This window comes from Bos grunniens, chromosome 5, assembly GCF_055505025.1.
Source record: "Bos grunniens cultivar Pamir isolate PY7600 chromosome 5, Bosgru_T2T1.0, whole genome shotgun sequence".
Classification (NCBI taxonomy): domain Eukaryota; kingdom Metazoa; phylum Chordata; class Mammalia; order Artiodactyla; family Bovidae; genus Bos; species Bos grunniens.
In genome coordinates this window covers 73,248,783-73,270,587 of record NC_141169.1, presented here as the reverse complement: position 1 = coordinate 73,270,587, position 21,805 = coordinate 73,248,783, and the positions used below count along the sequence as shown (strand labels likewise).

Here is a 21,805-nt window from a genome sequence, read left to right as displayed (position 1 = left end):
CCCTTCCTGAGCAAACAACAAACACTCCTCCCTGCCACTTTCCTGAAATCCATAGAAGAGATGCACGCACCATCCTTCTAGCCAGGAGTTTCTAATGTAGTGCGACGCTCTGTGTATCAGAGATGCTTTTCTAAGCTTCAGGAAGGGAAGGAATGGAAGTATTGAAGAGCCTACTTTCTTTATATTTACCCCCAAACTTGACTTTAAAAAAAATGTGTATATATATATATATATATACACACACACACACACACACACACACACCTCCAGTGAAAATCTGTCTCCAGAAAGTCACTACAGTGTTTTTAAACATTTCCTTTATGCATAATTGTATTGACAGCTCAAGGCTACCTTTTAATTAGGAGTTCCACTTCACTTTCTGAGATTTGCCCTGAATCTGCTTGGCTGAATATCAATGAGCTTAAACTCTTCCCTTCAGGTCAGGGAAGGGCCTAATACCACACCCCTGTCCCTTTCCTGTCCCCAGACCTCCTTGGAGTGGCAGATAGAGCTTTCACCTAAGCATCTAGATAGAGTGGATTATGCCCTGGCTGTGGGTGATGGATTATGCCATGGCCGTGGATGGTTAAGTTTTGGTAAAGAGATCAGAGGGAGGATGGTGAGTTGGTATTGGCAGTAGAAAAAAGAAGAAGGAAGCATTCTCCAGGGATGATGGCAGAAACCCTGTGAAAGAAAGCCAAGAGCATTAGTGCCGGTACAGGTTTAACACATTGAAACGTTGACTTTGACAGGATGACTAGACTGGTATAAGAGTATAGCACTGGTATAGCAGCAATAATGATAATGACAACAACATACACTGTAATATTCTGAGCATTTCTACATGCCTGGCGTTGTTGTGAGGATTTAACGCATATTAACTCCTCCTTCACAATAATCCTGTGTGGTGGGTTCCAATGAGGAGGTCTAGGAAGATCAGCTGTGGTGATATGCCCAGGGGCCCAAAGCCAGTCAAGATGGGGCCTGGGCTGATTGGACTTGAGAGCAGGAGGTTTTAACTGCAATTCCATGTTGTGGACTGGGCTTCAGTGAGGGGAGACTTTGGGTGGGAAAACAGGAACCTGCAAGGTGTCACATGACCTTTCTGGATGTGTGAGGGAAGCTGTACAATTTTGATTTCTGCTCATTGGTAGAAACCCAACTCCAGATGATTTTGGCAAAGAGGGAATTTGGTGACTACTGAAACTAATAAGTTCAAAGGAAAAATTCGGCTTCAGGTAGGGTTGGATCCAGGGGCTCCAATGATATTTTTGTAGCTCTGTCTCCCTACTTTGTTTTGCTCTACTTTTCTCTGCTGTAGTTCTTTTCAGGATAGCTTTTCCTCTCCGGTGAAAACTTTGGCCAACAATTTATTCTCACCAGTCCCTTGTAGAAAGAGGGGGATTCCTCCCCCATAATTCTCCAGCATCACCTCTGGTTAGATTACCGCTGGTCCCTCTTGGTCTGGAGAGCAATTACTGTGGTTGGGGGAGGCGAATGAGGGCATCTCTGAGCTCTGTGGCTATTTCTAGACCAGAGTTCCCTGAAGCATGTGAAGTGACACTGGGGAAGGGTGGTCCCTAAGGGTACATGGTGCAATTCCCCAAAGAGGGGAGACTAGAAGTTGGTCTGGGTTGTGGAGAACTCAGATCTGGCTGTGCTTAGTGATGGGTTGATATCAACTTGAAGGTCTCTTTCCAGCATCATGCTCTCTAGTCCAGCTCTGGCTGATGGAGTGACTGTGCCCATGGACTTTTATTAGACTGGCAGATAGATTGCATTAAATAGGGGTTGGATGATCCAGATACAGAAAAGATCTTCATGACCCAGATAATCATGATGGTGTGATCACTCACCTAGAGCCAGACCTCCTGAAATGTGAAGTCAAGTGGACCTTAGAAAGCATCACTACAAACAAAGCTAGTGGAAATGATGGACTTCCAGTTGAACTATTTCAAATCCTAAAAGATGATGCTGTGAAAGTTGCATTCAAAATGCCAGCAAATTTGGAAAACTCAGCAGTGGCCACAGGACTGGAAAAGGGCAGTTTTCATTCCAATCCCAAAGAAAAGCAATGCCAAAGAATGCTCAAACTATCACACAGTTGCACTCATCTCACACGCTAGTAAAGTAATGCTCAAAATTCTCCAAGCCAGGCTTCAACAATACATGAACCATGAACTTCCAGATGTTCAAGCTGGTTTTAGAAAAGGCAGAGGAACCAGAGATCAAATTGCCAACATCTGCTGGATCATCAAAAAAGCAAGAGAGTTCCAGAAAAACATCTACTTCTTCTTTCTTGACTATGCCAAAGCCTTTGACTGTGTGGGTCATAACAAACTGTGGAAAATTCTGAAAGAGATGGGAATACCAGACCACCTGACCTGCCTCTTGAGAAACCTGTATACAGGTCAGGAAGCAACATTTAGAACTGGACATGGAACAACAGACTGGTTTCAAATAGAAAAAGGAGTACATCAAGGCTGTATATTGTCACCGTGCTTATTTAACTTATATGCAGAGTACATCATGAGAAACACTGGGCTGGATGAAGCACAAGCTGGAATCAAGATTGCCTGGAGAAATATCAATAACCTCAGATAAGCAGATGACACCACCCTTATGGCAGAAAGTGAAGAAGGACTAAAGAGCCTCTTGATGAAAGTGAAAGAAGAGAGTGAAAAAGCTGGCTTAAAACTCAACATTCAGAAAACTAAGATCATGACATCTGGTCCCATCACTTGATGGCAAATAGATGGGGAATCAATGGAAACAGTGGCAGACTTTATTTGGGGGGGGGGCCCAAAATCACTGCAGATGGTGACTGCAGCCATGAAATTAAAAGACGCTTACTCCTTGGAAGGAAAGTTATGACCAACCTAGACAGCATATTAAAAAGCAGAGACATTACTTTGCCAACAAAGGTCCATCTAGTCAAGGCTATGATTTTTCCAGTCATCATGTATGGATGTGAGATTTGGACCATAAAGAAAGCGGAGCACCAAAGAATTGATGCTTTTGAACTGTGGCGTTGGAGAAGACTCTTGAGAGTCCCTTGCACTGCAAGGAGATCCAACTAATCCATCCTGAAGGAAATCAGGCCTGAACATTCATTGGAAGGACTGATGCTGAAGCTGAAACTCCAATACTTTGGCCACCTGATGCGAAGAGCTGACCCATTTGAAAAGACCCTGATGCTGGGAAGGGGAAAACAGAGGATGAGATGGTTGGATGGCATCACTGACTCAATGGACATGAGTTTGAGTAAGTTCTGGGAGTTGGTGATGGACAGGGAGGCCTGGCATGCTGCAGTCCATGGGGTCACAAAGAGTCGGACATGACTGAGCAACTGAAATGACTGATCCAGATACATTAACAGAAGCAAGACCTAGGTTTGATCCCTGAGTCGGGAATATCCCCTGGAGAAGGGAATGGCAATCCACTCCAGTACTCTTGCCTAGAGAATTCAATGGACAGAGGAGCCTGGCGGGTTATAGTCCATGGGGTCGCAAAGAGTCAGACATGATTGAACGACTGACACTTCAACTTTCTAGCTAGGAGGATGAAGGTGACACATTTGTTTTACCAGGTATCAGTTAGTCCATAGCCGGGCCACTGCATTTATTTCTGGATGCTACACTTTGAGAGCAATCTAGATAAGTCAGCACATTTAGAAGAATCTAGGTGAATGACAGTGCCATTTCAAACTTTATTTTGTACGAAATAGTGGAAAGAATGGGGCTATTTACCCTGGAGAAAGAGAGGCTCCAGGTGTATATGACCAGCTTCAGCAAACAATCAAATGGCCACCATCTGAAATAGAGATTGGGCTTACTCTGACAGTCCCTGAATCTATGGAGGGATGTGGCAGGGAGCCAGATATCAAGATCATCATAATAAGGGTCATTCTGTCCAGTGCTGGGATGAGAGGGAAGGAGCCCTGGGAGGGAGAGATGAGAGGTGTGCAGACAGAAGGGTGATCATCAAGGCAGTTGCACAGGGGGAACTGCCTGCCTGGTCCTAACCCAGAGATCCTGAGACTCTAGAAAAGCCTGAATGTTTATTCAGAAACAAAAATTTCCTCCTTGGAGTTCCTGCCAGTTGCCGCAGGCATCAGTACACTTCCAAAAGGGCCTGCAGAGACATTCTTTTCTCTGTAGTTAAACATAACAACTTTGAAATCCATTTATTGACACCCTTGAGTTTTCTGTCTCGAGGCAAGTGGAACCATAAATAAGGGACAGAGTTGCTGCCTGAATTCGGAGTTTATGTGGGTTTATTTATTTCTCAACCCTGTCTAATTTCGATGGATGATCTCCTGAGAGCAGAGCCTAGAACTCTTCCTGAGATGTGGATGCTTTTAGATAGAATATGATTTTGGAGTCAGATTACACACAACATCATGATATATTGAGAGAGCAAGGGAGGGAGTCAGGGTCTCAGACTATAAAGTCAACTCAGAGTAGCTGGTAATTTGGGGCATAATCATGCTTCTCTTCTCCTTCTGCTTGAAATGATGTTATAAAAGTGAAGCTCCCCTGTTGGGGCACAACATTTTACATGTCTATGATTCTAAGCATCAGATGTGAGTGAATGAGTTGGAAATGACCAGAATCTTCTCCAGTTAATGGGAAATAGGACAGGAGGAGGAAAAAGTCTTACTGTGATTTGCTCTGGAGTGTGGTGGCGCTAGTGGTAAAGAACCTGCCTGCCAGTGGAAGAGATCTAGAGACATGGTTTGATTCCTGAGTTGGGATGATCCCCTGGAGGAGGGCAAGGCAACCCACTCCAATATTCTTGCCTGGAGAATCCCGTGGACAGAGGAGCCCGGCAAATGACTGTGCATAGGGTGGCAAAGAGTCGGACACAACCAAAGCAACTTAGCACACGCACACATGTGGATCCAGGATCAGTGCATAAAAGTTATGGGGAAGCAGGCATTTTCTTAATGTAAGAAAGAATACCTCTTCTAACTCCTTTGCCAGGTGTTAGAATTCACCATTTGGGAAAGCATTGAAATCTTCCTTCCTGGAGCTATTTGTCAAAAGCCAGGTGACCATTGGTTAAGAATGCCCATCAGGGATGTTTCTGCTGATGCTTCAATCCCCAAATTCCTAAACACTACTGACTCCATGTCCTCCCACACCTTGTGTTCCTCTACCATCTCGGTTAACATCCCCAGCTACCCATGCTGCAGGCTCTAAGCTTTGGAGCCTTTGTTCTCTTCCTTTGTCATTCCCTTGGTTGCCGTATCCTGTCACATCTGATCTTGGCCTCATGCAGCTGTGTCTTTTGTTTCCCCCGCTTTCACCACCTCTGATGCACTGGCTCTGCTGTCCACGTTCATCCTTTGGGGTCAGGTCTGATGCAGCAGCTGGCTCTCCTACCCATCTCCTCCACCCTCAGTCACAGCACCTCTCTGCTCCTCATCTGCCCTGCAGCCCCATGTCCTCACACCCTCCTCGCATTCCTGTCCAGCCAAGCTAGACTTCCCTCCATGCTCTGTGTCCTCTGGGTTTTGGATATGCTGTTCCTTCCCCTCCCGTCTTTGCTTGGCCAACTTAGAATCTCCTGTCTCAGCGTAAACATGAGAGCTCCTCACCCTTAACTAGGGTGCTCAACCTTAACTCTGGCTTCCTCTGCTCCAGCCCCCACCCCTAACTCCTTGTCCTTTTCCCTCCCTCATACTCAGGACACTTCGTTTTTCTTGTGTTTGGAATTGCTGTCTTCTCTACTGACTGTATTTCTCTATTGACTATTTTGTCATCTGATGACATTTTTGATTTATTTTGGTCATCTGATGTGAACAGACTACTCATTGGAAAAGTCCCTGATGCTGGGAAAGATTGAAGGCAGAAAGAGAAGAGGGCGTCAGAGAAGGAGATAGTTGATGGCATCACCGATGCAATGAACATGAACTTGGCCAGACTCCGGGAGATGGTGTGGGACTGGGAGGTCTGGCATGCTGCAGTCCATGAGGTTGCAAAGAGTCAGACACGACTGGGCAACTGAACAGCAGCTACTGACTGTAAGCATCAGGAGGCAAGTGGTTTACCCTGTTCATTCTTCCATCTCCAGCACCTACTGTGTGCCGGGATAACTGCTGAATGCATGAATGAGCAAAGGAACGTGCGCTCTTCAGGCTTTGAGTGTTGCCAGCTCTCTTCGTTGCCTCCTGATTAACGGCAGACTCCTTGTCATGGTGCTGGGGTCTTTCACAGGCTTTCTCTCTCAGTCTATAATTTCTGTCTTCACTCAGGTGAGGACGCCTCATCAAACATCCTGAGAAAACCCGTCTTCATTTTCACTCTTTGTTCTTTCTGCCCAGGATACAGTTCTCTTTTCCACAACCCTTCCTCCCAGCCTGCTCCTTTAGTGCCCGTATTCAGCGTCACTTTCTCCTAATGTCTGATCCTGTCTTAAAACTTCTGTGACAAAACTCACCAAGGGATATTTTGCTTGCTTGGTGTCTTTCTAGGCACTTGTGTATGAAATTCTTGAGACAACAGACTGTTTACTGATTATCACATCCCCAAAGCCTGGGCATCACTCTGCTCGATTCTTTGTAAATGTTGCCTAGAAACGATTCTGCTATTAAGGGCAGCAGGAGCCCATGTAGCTTCCCAGTTGGCGCTAGTTGTGAAGAACTTGCCTCCAGTGCGGGAAACATAATGAGGCATAGGTTTGATCCCTGGGTCGGGAAGATCCCCTCAAGAAGGAAATGGCAACCCACTCCAGTTTTCTTGCCTGCAGAAATTCCCTGGACAGATGAGCTTGGGAGGCTACAGTCCATAGGGTCATAAAGAGTCGGACGTGACTGAATCAACTTAGCATGTATGCACGCACATAGGAGCCTGTGTAGACAAGGGCTTCTCCTGGTGCTCTGAGCATCTCTGATTTTGAGACCTCAGGATATGGCACTGGACACCTCACCTGCCTTCTGGTAGGGATGTTAATTCTGGGACTTGACTGGTTCTGCTTAAACGGATCTCTCTTTGAATTTAGATCCTGCCTATTATTTTCTGCCAGAATCGCCTTTTCTCGTGGGCATGGGAGTGGTTCTTTCTTCTCTGACCATCAAGGAGATGGCGTTCAGCTGCTATTGAGTTATCAGCAGGTGGAGAAGGGTGCTTTTCAGCCACTCAGAAAATGGTTCACACATGGTGCCCTCCGAGCATTTATTACTAGCTCCGCACAGGCACTGCCTGTGGTCACGGGAGGCGGGCCAGTGAGGGTTGCGGGGGTTATTTAAAAGCAGATGCTTTCAGCGGTGTAGCACCTAGAACGTTTAAAAGCAGTACCATGAATGGGCACAGGATATTAATTCCTGGCTGATTTCAGCCGGCACCCACGTTTGTCATTCCTGAAGCCTCCCCTCATTGTTCATGCACTCTTTATCAACACAAGCTCCTCTTGAAATGAATGGTTTGCAAGTCGTTACTGTAAATTTCAACAGGAGAAAATGAGGTCCTGGCATTTGGCCGTTTTGAAGAGTTGCAGTGAGAACCAAGGAGTTGTAAGTTAAAGCATTTTCCTTGTTTGTTCGTTATGGGGGACCATGGAGCACGTGAACAGTGGGGTAGGGGAGGTGGGGGCTTGTCCAAACATAACCACTTGCCCAGCCCCACATTCCTTTGCCCCATCCTTCAGCCTGGACCTGATGCAGGAGGTTTGTGAATTTCAGACAAGGTGCTAGTGGATACTTTGCTGAAGGTTTCATTAGCCCCGGAGGCTGGGCTGTGTGGCAGCTTTGATGGCAGCCAAACCATTTTGCCTTCCTGCCGATGGCCCCAATGTATCACTTAATAAGGATATTATGAGGTATAAGAACATAGGATGCTGAATGCAAAATGAAATAGGAAGTGTAATATAAAAGTTTTATTGATCTTAAAAAAAAGATCAGAAATGAAGGGCTTTTGTAGCCAGGGCTTAATAGCATTAGTGCTGAGCTTAAGCAAAAGTCTGCAAAGGATGAGAATGTACAAGAGGCTGCAAGTGGTGCCCTGGGCACAGGGCACAGTGGGGCTGTGTGTGTCAGCGGTTCTTACCTTAGACCAAAAAGCATGTCTTCAGGGTCTTGGAATCTGAAAGTGCAGCCCAAGTCTATCGAGGTCCACGGTTTTATCTGGTTGTGAGATGGTTGCTAAGGCGACCTCTACTTTCCTTATACCCAGCTTTTAACCTTAAAATACTATCAGTGGTCCTGCTGGGGTGGAGAAAATGACCCTGAAGAGTCAGTTGGCTGCATCTCCTGGAAGAGCTCATAGCAAGAGCCTTGGGTGAGGCGTCAGGAAACCTGGTTTCCACGAGCCCCAGCAGCCCCCTGTATTAATTTTTTGTGGCTTCTGTAGTGTGTTACCACAAATGTAGTGGCTTCAAACACAGATTTGCTGTCTTACAGTTTCAGAGGTCAGAAATCCAAAATGAGTTTCGTTGGGCTGAAGCCAGGGTGTTGCCAGGACTGGCTCTTTCTGGAGGCCCCTGGAGAGAAACCGTTTCCTGGCCTCATTCGTCTTCTGGAGGCTGCCATTTCCCTTGGCTTGTGGCGTCTTCCTCCGTCTCCAAGGCCAGAGGGGTAGCATCTTCAGATTATTCTTTCTGACTGCGACCTCTGCTTCTGTGGTCACATCTCTTTCTCCAATTGTGACCCCCCCTGCCTCCCTCTTAGAAGGACCCTTGTGATTATGTTGAGCCCATCTGGATAATCCAGGATAATTGTCCCATCTTAGAATCCTTAATCTAATCACATCCACCAAGTCATTGTTGCCATGTACAATAGCATAGTCACAGGTTGTGGGGATTAGGATGTGCACATAACTGGGGAACCATTATGTGGTCCTCCATACCCCTCCCGTGCAGTCCTCTACTCCTGCATCCCCTCCATCATCATCATCTTTAGAGACAAAGCAAAGGGGGGTTGTACCATCTACTTTCTCATAAAGACATCTTATCCTGCTCCAGGAGTTTTGACTTCAATCATTTGGATACATGAATGTCTAGAAGGACTTAGCACTCATGAAAAAGGGCATTGTATTTAGACGTGTTTGCCTGTTCGATTTTGACACTAATACTTTGTCTGTAATAGGTGCTTCATCAGTAACCAGTGATAGGTTAAGGTTTTCTGAAATGAAAGGCTCAGAACTTCTGCTCTTTGAGGATTCTTGTCTGAAAATGGTTTATTTTCTAGTTTCAGATACCAATTTAACAAAAGGAGGGGGATTTCATCAACCTATTGATGGTTGAGTACATCAATTTTAAGTAAATAAAAGCCACTGTGTAACTATTTGGGCTGCTCTTTGTATTATCACCTAAACCTATCACCTACCTAAATCAGCCATCTACCAAAGAGAAATGTGTCTATATCGGCACAAAAGATGAGTAAGAAGAGGTTTACATGGGTGTGTGTAAATGCTTGTCCACAGTAAAAATAAACACATCAATAGTGGCATATTGTGAAATATAGCAGAACAATTAAAATCTATTCATGGTGTTAAGCAAAAGAAGCCAGACACAAAAGAATAAATGCTGTATGATTTCAATTATACGGGCAAACAGTCAACTTAGGGATAGAGATGAGACTGGGGCAGGACTAAAAGACTTTGTGTGCTGGCAATAATTGAATTTACTTTTTAACCTCTGATTATATGATAATACAGATGTGTTCACTTTGACAGTTCATCCAGTTTTTCATTGATCTATTTTCCTGTGTGTGTGTGTGTGTGTTTTTAATAAAAAACCTATGCAGGCTTTGTTAAATAAGTACCTGAATTTGAAAAGATGGTGTAGATCTTGCATTCTTTTCAGATGAGAGGGGTTTTATTAACTTTTGCAATTTACAAATCTATGTCACTGTTTAATTTTGAAATTCAAATGCTTTTCAAGCATGGGACTTTTCTTTGGGGATAGATGTTTAACATTTCTGTGCAACCGCATTTCCATTTTTCCTTCATGCTATACCTCATCATTTGGACACATATTCTCCCTGTGAGAGTCTGATCACAGCTCTGACTTCGAGTTCTGAAATTTGCTCATAAAACCCTAATTCTGAAAGTGTTTTTATCCATTTGCAACACGACCAGTATTCCTACCCGAATTCTGGCAATAACATAGCTCCAATTAATATTAAAATGGTATTATTTCATATCAAGGACACCAAACCACGTTGGATAAATGGTCCTATCTGCTTTAGTCAACAAAAATGCATCTTTATAAAGCCCTGGTGCCTGGAAAAGAAGACTTTTATTGTGTTATAGGGAATAGAAAACATGAAAAGGCTATGTACTATTTAAACTGTAACTATAATGGAAGCAATAGCAATAGTTTCTGTTTGTGTGTTAGTTGCTCAGTCGTGTCCAACTCTGTGTGACCCCCATGGACTGTAGCCCACCAAGCTCCTCTATCCATGGAATTCTCCATGCAGGAACACTGTTTCTGTTTATCGCTTGTTAAAACAAATTGGCTGCCTCTGGTCTGCAGGTGTATTGGGTTTGGCTTGCTGAGAGCTTTTACCATTTTGGAATTGTTACTAATAGTTAAATTTGGAGATGGCACTTAAAAATCATGATTTCTGGCTTAAGTAATAAAGTGGAAAGATCTTAGCAAATTGGACCCACATTGCACGCATCCATTGACTGGAGCTTAGTGCTGCTCCTTTGCACAGTGCACGATGCTTCAGTTTGCCATGGTCCCCACCCTCCCTGGTTGTCCCTGTGTCATTCTATGCACAGAGCCAAAGGGAGAAGAACAAGCCCCTGGTCTTTGCTAATGTCACTTACTGACTCCCAGCTGGCTCAGGTTAACTTTGGACTTCGGGCTTACTGTCTGCCATGTGCTGTGTTGGGTATTTTACATACATAATCTCATTTATTTCTCCAAACACTTTCCCATTTTATAGATGAGGAAACAGGCTTTGGGATGTTTCGTTCTTTGGCCAAGTTCACCTAGCCAGCGGGTAATGGAGGCAGCATTGGAACCCAGGCCGTGCCTGTAAAGGCCCTGCACACTGCTCTCCCGGTAACTTGTAGATACAGAAATAACTGGTAGATGACATTTTAAAGTCAACATGCCCAAGTTCTAGACAAGGACAAGACAAACCCTGTGACGAGGGAACAGGGCCATCTTAGACTAGAAGGCAGACCATGTTCTGTGGCTGGCAAGATTATTATAAGCCAATAATAAGCAGAAAATTCAATCAGACCTTCAGTGCAATTTGCATTTTGTCTCTGCCATAGGCTCATACAATTAAGAGCACAAAAGGACAGTAGGAATCTAGTCAGGCTTACAACCCAAACAGATCAAGCCTTTGAAAACTGCCCAAGGACTTTAGAGCAAGGGCTGATGGTGGAGGGGAGGTGTCCATAAATGACAGGTGACACTTAAATCAGTGATGACAAGTTGCTTAATATCACTGCTGGTCAGTTTCTCCTCCATGAGAAGGGGAATGTACTATGTAGCTCATACAGGTGTTAACAGGGTAAAGTTGAGTACATACTATGGAATGGCAGTGAGTATTTTTTCCCCTTCTCGAATTTTCCTAGAATGTTGGAAAGTCATTGTGTGTGCATGCTCAGGTGCTTAGTCTTGTCCAACTCTTTGCAGCCTCATGGATTGTAGCCCTCCAGGCTCCCCTGTCTGTGCGATTTCCCAGGAAAGAATACAAGAGTGGGTTGCCATTTCCTTCTCCAGGGGATCTTCCTGACCCAGGGATAAACCTGTGTCTCCTGCATTGGCAGGCGGATTCTTCACCACTGAACCACCTGGGAAGCCCTAAGGTCATTCTGGGAAAGACGCAGAAGATCACCCACCTGATATGAATAAGGCTCATTGAGGGACCTGAGGTCTAGAGCATGTGATCTAATGAACTAAACTCACAGCCTCGGTCGGTGGTATAATTGGAACCACCGCTCAGGTGTGTTGCATTTGGCCTGCTGACTGCTTTTATATCATTTTGGAATTTGTTATTAGCAGTTAAAAAATTTGAAGATGGCTCATAAAAAATCATGATTTCTGGCTTTCCTTAATAAAATGAAAAGACCTGATCTCACTGCTTGATATCCATGTCTTCATTTTTAGTGAAGGCAAGAGTGAATGTCCATTTATTTATGTCCTATCCATCTATATTTCCAGGCATTTTGCAGTTAGAAAGCAGCAGGTTAGGTGGGAGGGGACAGGGAGACTCTTGAGACATAGTATATGTGTGTGCTCAGTTGCTTCAGTTGTGTCTGATTCTTTTCGACCCAATGGACTGTAGCCTGCCAGGCTCAGCCATGGTCATAAACACACCAGCATCTCACTGTGGACCCAGCAGCCATGTTTGGAGAAAATTATTTCACACACATTTAAAGAGTCACAAAAAGGAAAGGACCATCCTCTGATGCAAAGTGAAATCACTTTTCTCTCTGAAGATTTTTCTCAGGGGGCTGTGGCTAAATCAGCACACTCTGAATTCCAAACCTCCCCTTAAATGCTGTGTGTCATTAATAGAGTGACTTAACCTCTCTGAACTCAAATGGTTTCCTCCAAAGTGGGAAGTACTTCTTCCTATTGAATAGGGGTTTTCTATCCTGATCTTCCCTGTAGCTCAGATGGCAAAGAATCTGCAATGCAGGAGACCTGGGTTTGATCCCTTGGTCAGGAAGATCCTCTGGAGAAGGGAACGGCAAATCTACTCCAGTATTCTTGCCTAGAAAATCTCATGGATACAAGCCTGACGGGCTACAGTTTGTGGGGTTGCAAAGAGTCGGACACGGCTGAGCGACTAACACTGCTACTGCAGATGAAAAGGAATCTGTTGTGCCTAGCATAGATTTTTAGAATCACTTTGTGTTCAGCCAGGTTCTATGTGCTGACTATGTGTCTGAAGCAAATTGTTTAAGGAATAGAGAGTTGAGTGTTAAGATTACACTATTTGGAAGAACCCTGACAATGCCAGATTCCTTTTCTTTTTAGAGTGGGATGTTCAGACAGTGGGTATTTGTCATTTTTGCCCCAGCAGAGGGCACCCCATGCCCCGTCTCCTGTCCATCATGAATTCTCCTGTTGATACAGAGCTAGTGCTGGGATTGAAGCTTACACTGATGCCTCAGAAGGAAGTTGCTGCATTGAACCAATAGTAGCTATTTGGGGTAGGGATCAGGGTGGTGTTGAACCAGAGCTCTCCCATATACATTTAAATAACCCTCCCATTACCCCATCAGGGAGTGGGGATCTTCCATTTCTGAGATGAGGTGATCGAACTTCAGAACCCTTAGGTGACTCCTCCAAGGTGGTTCATTCCTTCAACTAACACCATCAGACACTATTTTAGGATGTTAGGTACAGAGCTGTGAATTACACAAGCATGCCCCCTTTTCTCGTGCAGCTCACTCTCTAGGGCAGAAAGAGAGATGATTCATAAATTCATAGTCTGCTGAGTGGTGATCCGCACCACAGACAGAAAGCAGGGGAGCTTTGGTGAAGAAGGTGTTTTTGATAAGATGGTCTGGACAGGGGCTGTCAAGTGATGCTTTGGCTGCTTGCCTTGAAGGAACCTGAGAGTGTTTCCTCCTCCAGCCTAGAAGGAGGTCACCTGGCTCTCTGGTTCCAGAATTGCCAGATAAGAATCACCTGGACAGGACTTTCCTGGTGGTGCTGTGGCTAAGAATCTGCCTGCCAGTGCAGGGGACACAGGTTCAAACCCTGGTCCGGTAAGATCCCACATGCCGTGGGGAAACTAAGCCCGTGTGCCACAACTACTGAGCCCGTGCTGCACGAGAAAAGCCACCGCGATGAGAAGCCCAAGCACCACAACTGGAGAGTTGCCCTGGCTCACTGCAACTATTTATAGAGAAAGCCCATGCAGCAGCCAAGACCCGGCGTAGCCAAAAAGAAAGAAATTTAAAGAATCACCTAGGCATCTGTCAAACATGCAGTCAACTCATCCCACCCTGGGGCAGTGCTTAGGAGAAACACAGCGTCAGGGCCCTGTGCTAGGTCTGCTAAACCAGAGTCTGCAGGGGAGGTGCCCCCGTATCTGCATTTTTAGCAACGACCCCAGGTGATCCTTACCTTCTGGCCCATTTGGGAAGTTTAACCTGGATCAGCTGAAACCCCTGGGTGGGTGATCTTTCTCCTCTCTTCAGGCCCTGGCCTCCAGGGCTTGGGTTTAAGAAGGTGGAATCAGGCTGGTGATGACAGCGCTGATGGAGGGCCTGCTGTTGTCTCACAAAGCAGCTTTGTCGCCTTCGACATTTAAGTCTTAGTCTTCACGCCAGGTTCCTGAGGACGATATTATTATCCTCAGCCAATCTATCATTCGTGCCTCTCTTAATCCCTTGTGTTGAATCGCACCTCACTTACATAACTTACCTCCTAGGTTGTATAGACCTAATAGTGTGCATTACTTAGAAAAGTGCTTGGCGCGTAATGAACTCTGGATAAATTGTCATTAGTACTTCCTCTGATTTCTACACCTTCAGATGGCAAGGCCTCGCCTTTCTGTAGTCATCTCTGAATCCTTAGTCTTTGGCACAATACCTGGAATAAAGTAGATGCTTAATAGGCATTGAAGTGCCAGAGACGAGGATAATATTAGCTGCTCTTTATGGAGCATTTAATCTTTGACTTGTATTAACTTGTGTGTCCTTCAGAAGTGCCCTACATAAGGTAGATACTGATAGTCCCATTTTGCAGATGAGGAAAATGAGGCGCAGGAAAGTTCAATAATCAGCTCAAGTTTCCAGAGCTAGTAGGTGATAAGGTTTAACCCGAGCATACCTAGAACAATCAAATTCATAGAGTCAGAAAGTACACTGGTATGTGCCAGGGTCCCCAGGGATGGGATGGGGAGAGGGACGGGGAGTTAGTGTTTAATGCGGACAGTTTCCGTTTAGGAAGGAGAAAAATCCAATGATGGTGAGAGTTGCAAACAAACAATGTGAATGTCCTTAGTGCCGCTGAACTGTACAGTAAAATATGGTTGAAAAAGTATGTTATGTGACTTTTACCACAATAGGAAAAAAAAAAAAAAAAAGGCATTAAAAAAGAAAAAGATTTAACCCCGCAGCCGTGTTCACTGAGATCTCTCCAAGGTTTTGTTTACCTCTTAAATTGACATAACTTTTAAAAAAAAAAAAACAGGGTTTGTTTTGTTTTTTTTTTGGCTACACTGGCCTTCATTGCTGTGCGTGGGCTTTCTCTGGTTGTGGCAAGTGGGGCCCACTGTCTAGTTGTGGTGGGGGCTCCTCATTGTGGAGGCTTCTCGTTGCAGAGCACAGGCTCCAGGTGCATGGGCTTCAGGAGTTGTAGCCTGCAGGCTCCATACTTGCAGCACTTGGTCTCTAGTAGCTGTGGCTCACAGGCTCAGTTGCCCCTTAGCATGTGGAATCTTCCAGGACCAGGGATCAAACCCGTGTGTCCTGAAATGGCAGGCAGATTCTTATCCACTGGTCCACCAGTGAAGTCCTTAAATTGACATTATTGATCTTCCTCTTTGCTAAGTAAAATTCTTTCCTCTTGCTGCGCTCTCCATGGTGATTGGGAAAAGTTGGTCATTTCCAAGTATAACCTTCACATATACTTGAAAAAGATACTAGATTCAAACTTCTGTAAGCTCAGTGAACTCAGTTGTGTTCACCTTTCCGACTTCTCAAAGCATGCCTTTTCCTTGCTTGCCTCTGACCCGGTGGCTGGTTAGACGCAATCCTCGGGGACAGGTGAGGGTCAGCCTGTCCTGAGCAGTAAGGTAACTGGGCCCTCGCCTTCCCTTCCTAGGAGCTGTACCTGTGGTTTGTGGTCCCCAGGATGCTTGCCTGGCTTGCTCCAGAGAGACTTGGAGACAGTCAGGGTTCCAGGACTCCTGATGTCAGCAGTCCAGAAATGAACGCAGACACCTTCATGCCTGGAGAGGCAGGGCACCCCCAGGGCTGGTTCCAGGGTGACTGTGAGGGAGACAGGTCAGGAGAGAGAGGAGCATCTCACACACGACTTCCTCTCATGTTTTAGGTAAACACTGAGTGAGTGGCATGAAGGAACGGGTAAGTAAGCATCTCTGGGAGCGAGTATTCATGAAATTTTTCTGTTTCTCTCTCACCAGTCTCTCTTCATAGAGAGTCCTGCTCTGATGCCTGTCTGAGCAGAAAAGAGTCTGCTTTTCCCTTTGATCCACTTCTCTGCCCCAAATCATCTCTGCCTTGCTTTCCAGATCCTTCAGGGACATGTAGTAATCAGAAAGAGACCCTGGACTTGTGTATTTTCTCCATTTCCTCACTAGTTCCATTCCCAGGTGACATCGGTGGTCTCCTCTTGGCTGTGAGGCAGTTCTTCCCTTCTTGTCCTTACTGTTCAGTTCAGATGCTCAGTTGTGTCCAGCTCTTTGTGACCCCATGGACTGCAGCACACTAGGCTTCCCTGTCCATCACCAACTCCTGGAGCTTGCTCAAACTCATGTCTATCAAGTTGGTGATGCCATCCAACTATCTCATCCTCTGTTATCCCCTTCTTGTCCTGCCTTCAATCGTTCCCAGCATCAGGGTCTTTTTCAGTGAGTCAGTTCTTCACATCAGGTGGCCAAAGTATTGGAACTTTAGCATCAGTCCTTCCAATGAATATTCAGGACTGATCTCCTTTAGGATTGACTGGTTGGATCTCCTTGCAGTCCAAGGGACTCTCAAGAGTCTTCTCCAACACCACAGTTCAAAAGCATCAATTCTTTAGTGCTCATCTTTCTTTATAGTCCAACTCTCATGTCCATACATGACTACTGGAAAAACCAAAGCTTTGACTGGATGGACCTTTGTTGGCAAAGTAATGTCTCTTCTTTTTAATATGGTGTCTGGGTTGGTCATAGCTTTTCTTCCAAGGAGTGAGCATCTTTTAATTTTATGGCTGCAGTCACCATCTGCAGTGATTTTGGAGGATCTTGGCCAGCGTCTGCTCTCAGCACTGTTCTCAGCCCCCGTCTCCATCATCTCCTTCTTGTAGATCACGTGCAGGAGCCTCCCCTGGTCACAGAGCCAGTTCATGCAGACCCAGCTTGTCAGACTCGGAGCCCTGCTCTTAACTGCTGATGCTCAGCCTCCTGCTTCCCTCCCTGCCACCTTGTCCCCCTTCCTTTCTGTTCTGAACAGTAGCCTGCATGAAGTTCTTCTCTCTTCTGAGCACCATACCAGTCATTAGGTACCAGAAGTTAGAGATTTAGACACAGGAGTGAAACAGCCTGGGTGAAAGGGAAATTCAAAGGTGTCCCAAGTGTTCTGAGCTTCTCCAGTGCCTGTCGGAGAGGAAGATCACCTCCCAGGAGTGAGGACAGCAGGTCAGAGTTGGGAAGGACTTGGCTTTGCAGCCAGAAAGCTTTGGGTTTCTGTGCCACACGTGTAGCAGCTGTGTGACCCCAGGCGTGTCTCTTCCCTTTTCTAAACCTCCGTCTTATCATATATAAATGGAAACCACCCTATCTCCCATCCAGATTTATGTGAAGGTCTCATCACTGATTTAGGCAGGCAGCTGATGTATATTGGTAAATTCCTACTCCTTTTTTTATTGCCTTTATTTTTGATGAGGTCATTTATCGATGAACTTCAGATCTGTAATTGCAAATAAAATATAGCATAAGAAAATCTCTTGGCACATGGTTGTTGGCCAATAAATATTAAGCAGAGGGTTCATCTGCATGCAGTCGGACTGGTTTCATGGCCGCATAATGGAAAAAGCAAAATGAGAGCAGAGAGTGGGTAAGTGGATGGCTCGGGGTCACTCGGCTCGTAAGTGTCAGGGCTTTCTCATTAGTTCTTCAGCAGCTCTGGGTCAAGCGAGGATAGCATTGTCTTCCTCTTAGAGAAAATGTGGATCTGGGAAAGCTGAATACATCTCATCCAAGCTTTCAAGTCATTACTGCCTAGAATGGACTTCATCACCAAACAGCAATGTGGCACGACAAGGACTCAGTTTCCTCATCTGTAGGATGGGAGTGATACTGTCTGCCCTGACCTCCTCTAAAAGTGGTTCTGGAGATCAGATGGAATATATCATGAAGGAAACTATGACATACAAAGGTGAGCTGGCCTGACACAGGACAGAATTTTTTTCTTCTTTTATTTTTTATTTAAACTTTTTATTTTGTACTGGATTATAGCCAATTGACAGTGTTGTGATAGTTTCAGGTGGACAGCCGAGTGACCCAGCCATACGTATACATGGATCCATTCTCCCCCAAACTCCCCTCTCATCCAGGCTGCCCCATGACATTGAGCAGAGTTCCCAGGACAGGTGGAATTTCATTGCCAGATTGTAATTTCCCAGGGCTCCCCTATTGCGTCCATTTTCATTTTCTAGAAATGGGGAAAGCATTTGGAAATAAACTGTTTTTGGTCCACACGAGGAGCTAGGATAGAAGTCGAAAGATAAATGTCTCCTCCCTCTGAATACAGCTGAGGTCTGCGGGATAGATGGTGAAGGTATTTAGCGCCGTAGGAGAATTTCTGAATTTATTACACGCCTCATTGCATCATTCGGAGAGTAGCTTCGGGACCTGAGCTCACACCTTCACTTTCCCAGCTCCAGCCCACCTTTCAAACCCCAGCTTCAAGCCACACTGCCCTCCCAGGGCTCTTCCCCAAGCCTTATTCTTCCCAACCCCCAGTGATCACTCTTCCCTGTGCTATCCATCCACCTCCAGGCACTGAGAAGCAGGGTCTTCAGTCTTGTGTTGATTTCATAAGCTTCATGTACTTATTCACTCAAGAAACATCACTGAGGACCTGCTTAATGTAGCTCAGGCACACTTGAGTACTTTGGAAATACTCCAGTTCCCATGGAGCTTATAAGTTAACTTATAGACAAGAAAATGATGCCTGCATGCACCATTTTGGATGTTGTAATGAGGAAGGACTTTGATGAAGTGATATTTGCACTGATACCTGGAGTATAATTGTGAGCCACCTGTGTGGGGACAACACCCCAGCAAAGGGAGCAAGCATAGTTGCTCAGAGGCTAGATGGGACTGGATGTGTATGGGAAAAGCTGCTGGAGCTAAACACTTCTGGTGGATGAGCAGAAAAATACAGGTCAGAGATGAGGTTGGGGACTTTGGCAGACACCTTGTGGACAGGCCACTGAGAGGTGGTCAGACACTTCTAAAGTCCACAGGTTGTCTGCCTGAGTCTAGGCTGAAGGCATGGCTATGTGTATTAGTTTTCTGTGGCTGCTGTAACATATGGTCACAACCAGACTCTCCTTCTGTTGAAACAACAAATTTATTCTTAGAGCTTGGAGATCAGTTGTCTCGAGTCAGTCTCACTGGGCTTACATCAATATGTCTGTGGCATTGATTTCCTCCAGGGCCTCTGTTTCCTTTCCTGCCTTTTCCAGTTTATAGAGGTGATCAGCATCCCTTGGCTCTTGGTCCCTTCCTCCACTTTCAGAGCCAGCCGTCACATCACCCCAACCTGTTTCCATCATGACATCTCTCTGACTTGGATCCTCCTGCCTCCTCCTTATAAGGACTTTTATGATTACGTTATACCCACCTGGATAATTAGGGTAATCTTTGCATCTCAGGCTGTGCATTAATTTAATCACACCTGCAAAATCCTGTAAGTCAATCTAGTCATAGCTTCAGAGCGCAGGATGTGGACAACTCTAGTGGTTATATCCAGCCAAACATGCCTGGTGTGTGTTTCCAAACAGTCTTGTGTCTGTGGAGAATGACTGAAGGGGCATAAGAATTTAGGCCAGGCCTCCAGCTAGGTGACCGCTGTACTCATTCAGGTGAGCAGTGAGGTGACCTGAACTTGGATGGTGTCAGTGGAGATGAGGAGACAGGTTTTGGAGGCCGAGCCTCTGCATCTTGGGGGGATGTTTGGGCTGTGAAGGTGAGAAGTGGAATGAATCAAAGATGACTCCAGGTTTTGATGGGAGCAAGTGGGTTTCGGGTGGAGAGGCCTGGAAGCAAAACAGGGGTGGCACAGGCGATCGTTTGCTGGTTTGGGACAGAGAGCAGAATAAATATCTGACAGTCAGCACCCCTGACCTGCTCCCACCTGGATGTTGGGACACTTGAACTGGTGATGCCCAGCATGGAGGTGAACTAGGACTCCAGGGTCAACCGTCTTTCCTAGGGGGGGAAAAAAAAAAAAGGTAATATGGAAAAAAAAAAATAAAAGTTTGAGATGCCTTTTTCAATTTCAAGATGAAGTATATACTGTACTACAGCTTTTATCATAAAAGTGTGGTTGAAGTAGCGCTGGAGTGCCAGCCGTGACTGTCAGGGGTGCGGTAGAGGTGTGTTAGGGTGGGTAGTGCATGGGATAGCACGTAGGGTGGGTAGTCTGATTCTGCCACTCGCTAGCTGCGTGGTAGGAACCACCTTTGCCCTTTCTGACCCTCCGCTCCTCATCACTGGGGAGTGGTTGTGATATTTAAATGAGCTAATACGTGAGCCTTGCATGCATGGTGCTAGGTGTATAGGGGTTGTTCTGCAAGTGTTTGCTTCCTTTAAGGGAGCAGTGATGGGAAAGAATGTAATTATCATCTGTAATAATAACCACTAATTCAGTGAACACTTACTATAATGCATCATGACACACTTGCTGGATGCAGGTGTGTAAATTACGTAGATTTCACTCATTCAATCCTTACAACCATCTTAAAGTCGGTCCTATTAATATCCCCACTTGCAGGTAAGGACCCCGAAGCCCAGAGAGGTTAAATTACTCTGTCCAAGGTCACTCAGCTTGGGTTCAGACTGGGGAGCCTGCCATCTGGCCCCCAGGGACCATTCTTGTAAATTACTGAACTGTACAATCTCTGTATGTTGGGAGGAACTGTGGTCACTCCCATCTTACAGGGGAGGAGACCCAGCCACTGAGACATTAAACAGAAAACTCAGCGGGTCCGTGGCAGTTGGCACGTTTCTCACTGGTGGATGAATGTTCAGAGCTGAAGCCGATTCTGCTGGGACTCTGAGTCCAGGAGTTCTAGATCCTGGATCCAGCAGAAGTTCTGTCTGGAGGTTCTGCATGGATCCAGGCTCAGATGCTCTTACTTGGCTCTCTCCTTCCAGCCCTGGGTCTTGGAAAGGCTGGATTTTTTTGCAAGGTTTTCCCAGTGCTGCTTCCCTTTTCTCTTTTCAGGGGCACTTGACTCAGCTGCCTCACTCAGCATCCTGGTGCCCTGTAGCCCCTCCCTCTGGGTCTCCCCTGCCCCTGCCCCTTCCTGTGGCTTGGTGAGAAATTACAGTCTTGAGTGCTGGGGGCCTTTTGGTGCTTCAGCCATAATCCTGCCTCTCTGAGGACTCACAGCCCAACCGGGTCAGGTGTAATTGCTGGCTCAGCATTTCTGCACTTGGCTCGGGCATACTTGGACATTTAGGAAAGTCTCCATTCCCCTAGAAATGCTTATAGCCAACCTCGGGTGAATCACATTTGATCTTCAGCTGCTGACTTTTCTGTGGATACATACATTCCTATTAGCCTGGAAATGCCTTGAAGGTTCAGACTGGCTCTGCTGCTGCTGCTGCTGCTGCTGCTGCTGCTAAGTTGCTTCAGTCATGTCCCACTGTGTGACCCCATAGACAGCAGCCCACCAGGCTCCCCCGTCCCTGGGATTCTCCAGGCAAGAACACTGGAGTGGGTTGCCATTTCCTTCTCCAGTGCATGAAAATGAAAAGTGAAAGCGAAGTCACTCAGTCGTGCCCAACTCTTAACGACCCCATGGACTGCAGTCCACCAGGTTCTTCTATCCATGGGATTTTCCAGGCAAGAGTACTCCAGTACACCCAGTGGGGTGCCATTGCCTTCTCCTCAGACTGGCTCTGGGGCTCTTCAAATCC

At 45.9% G+C, this 21,805-nt stretch overlaps 1 protein-coding gene across 6 annotated transcripts in view; it reads left to right on the top strand.

Moving 5' to 3' along the window:
• Positions 1 to 21,805, top strand: part of LARGE1 (LARGE xylosyl- and glucuronyltransferase 1) — a 611,943-nt gene that overhangs the window by 158,216 nt on the left and 431,922 nt on the right. The window contains exon 1 of one of the 6 annotated variants that reach the window (XM_086401205.1): positions 739 to 7,516. The exons of the other annotated variants lie outside the window; for them this stretch is intronic. The gene's annotated coding sequence lies outside the window, so the exon portion shown is untranslated. Of the gene's footprint in view, positions 1 to 738; positions 7,517 to 21,805 lie in introns of those variants that run through there. 6 annotated transcript variants of the gene reach the window in all.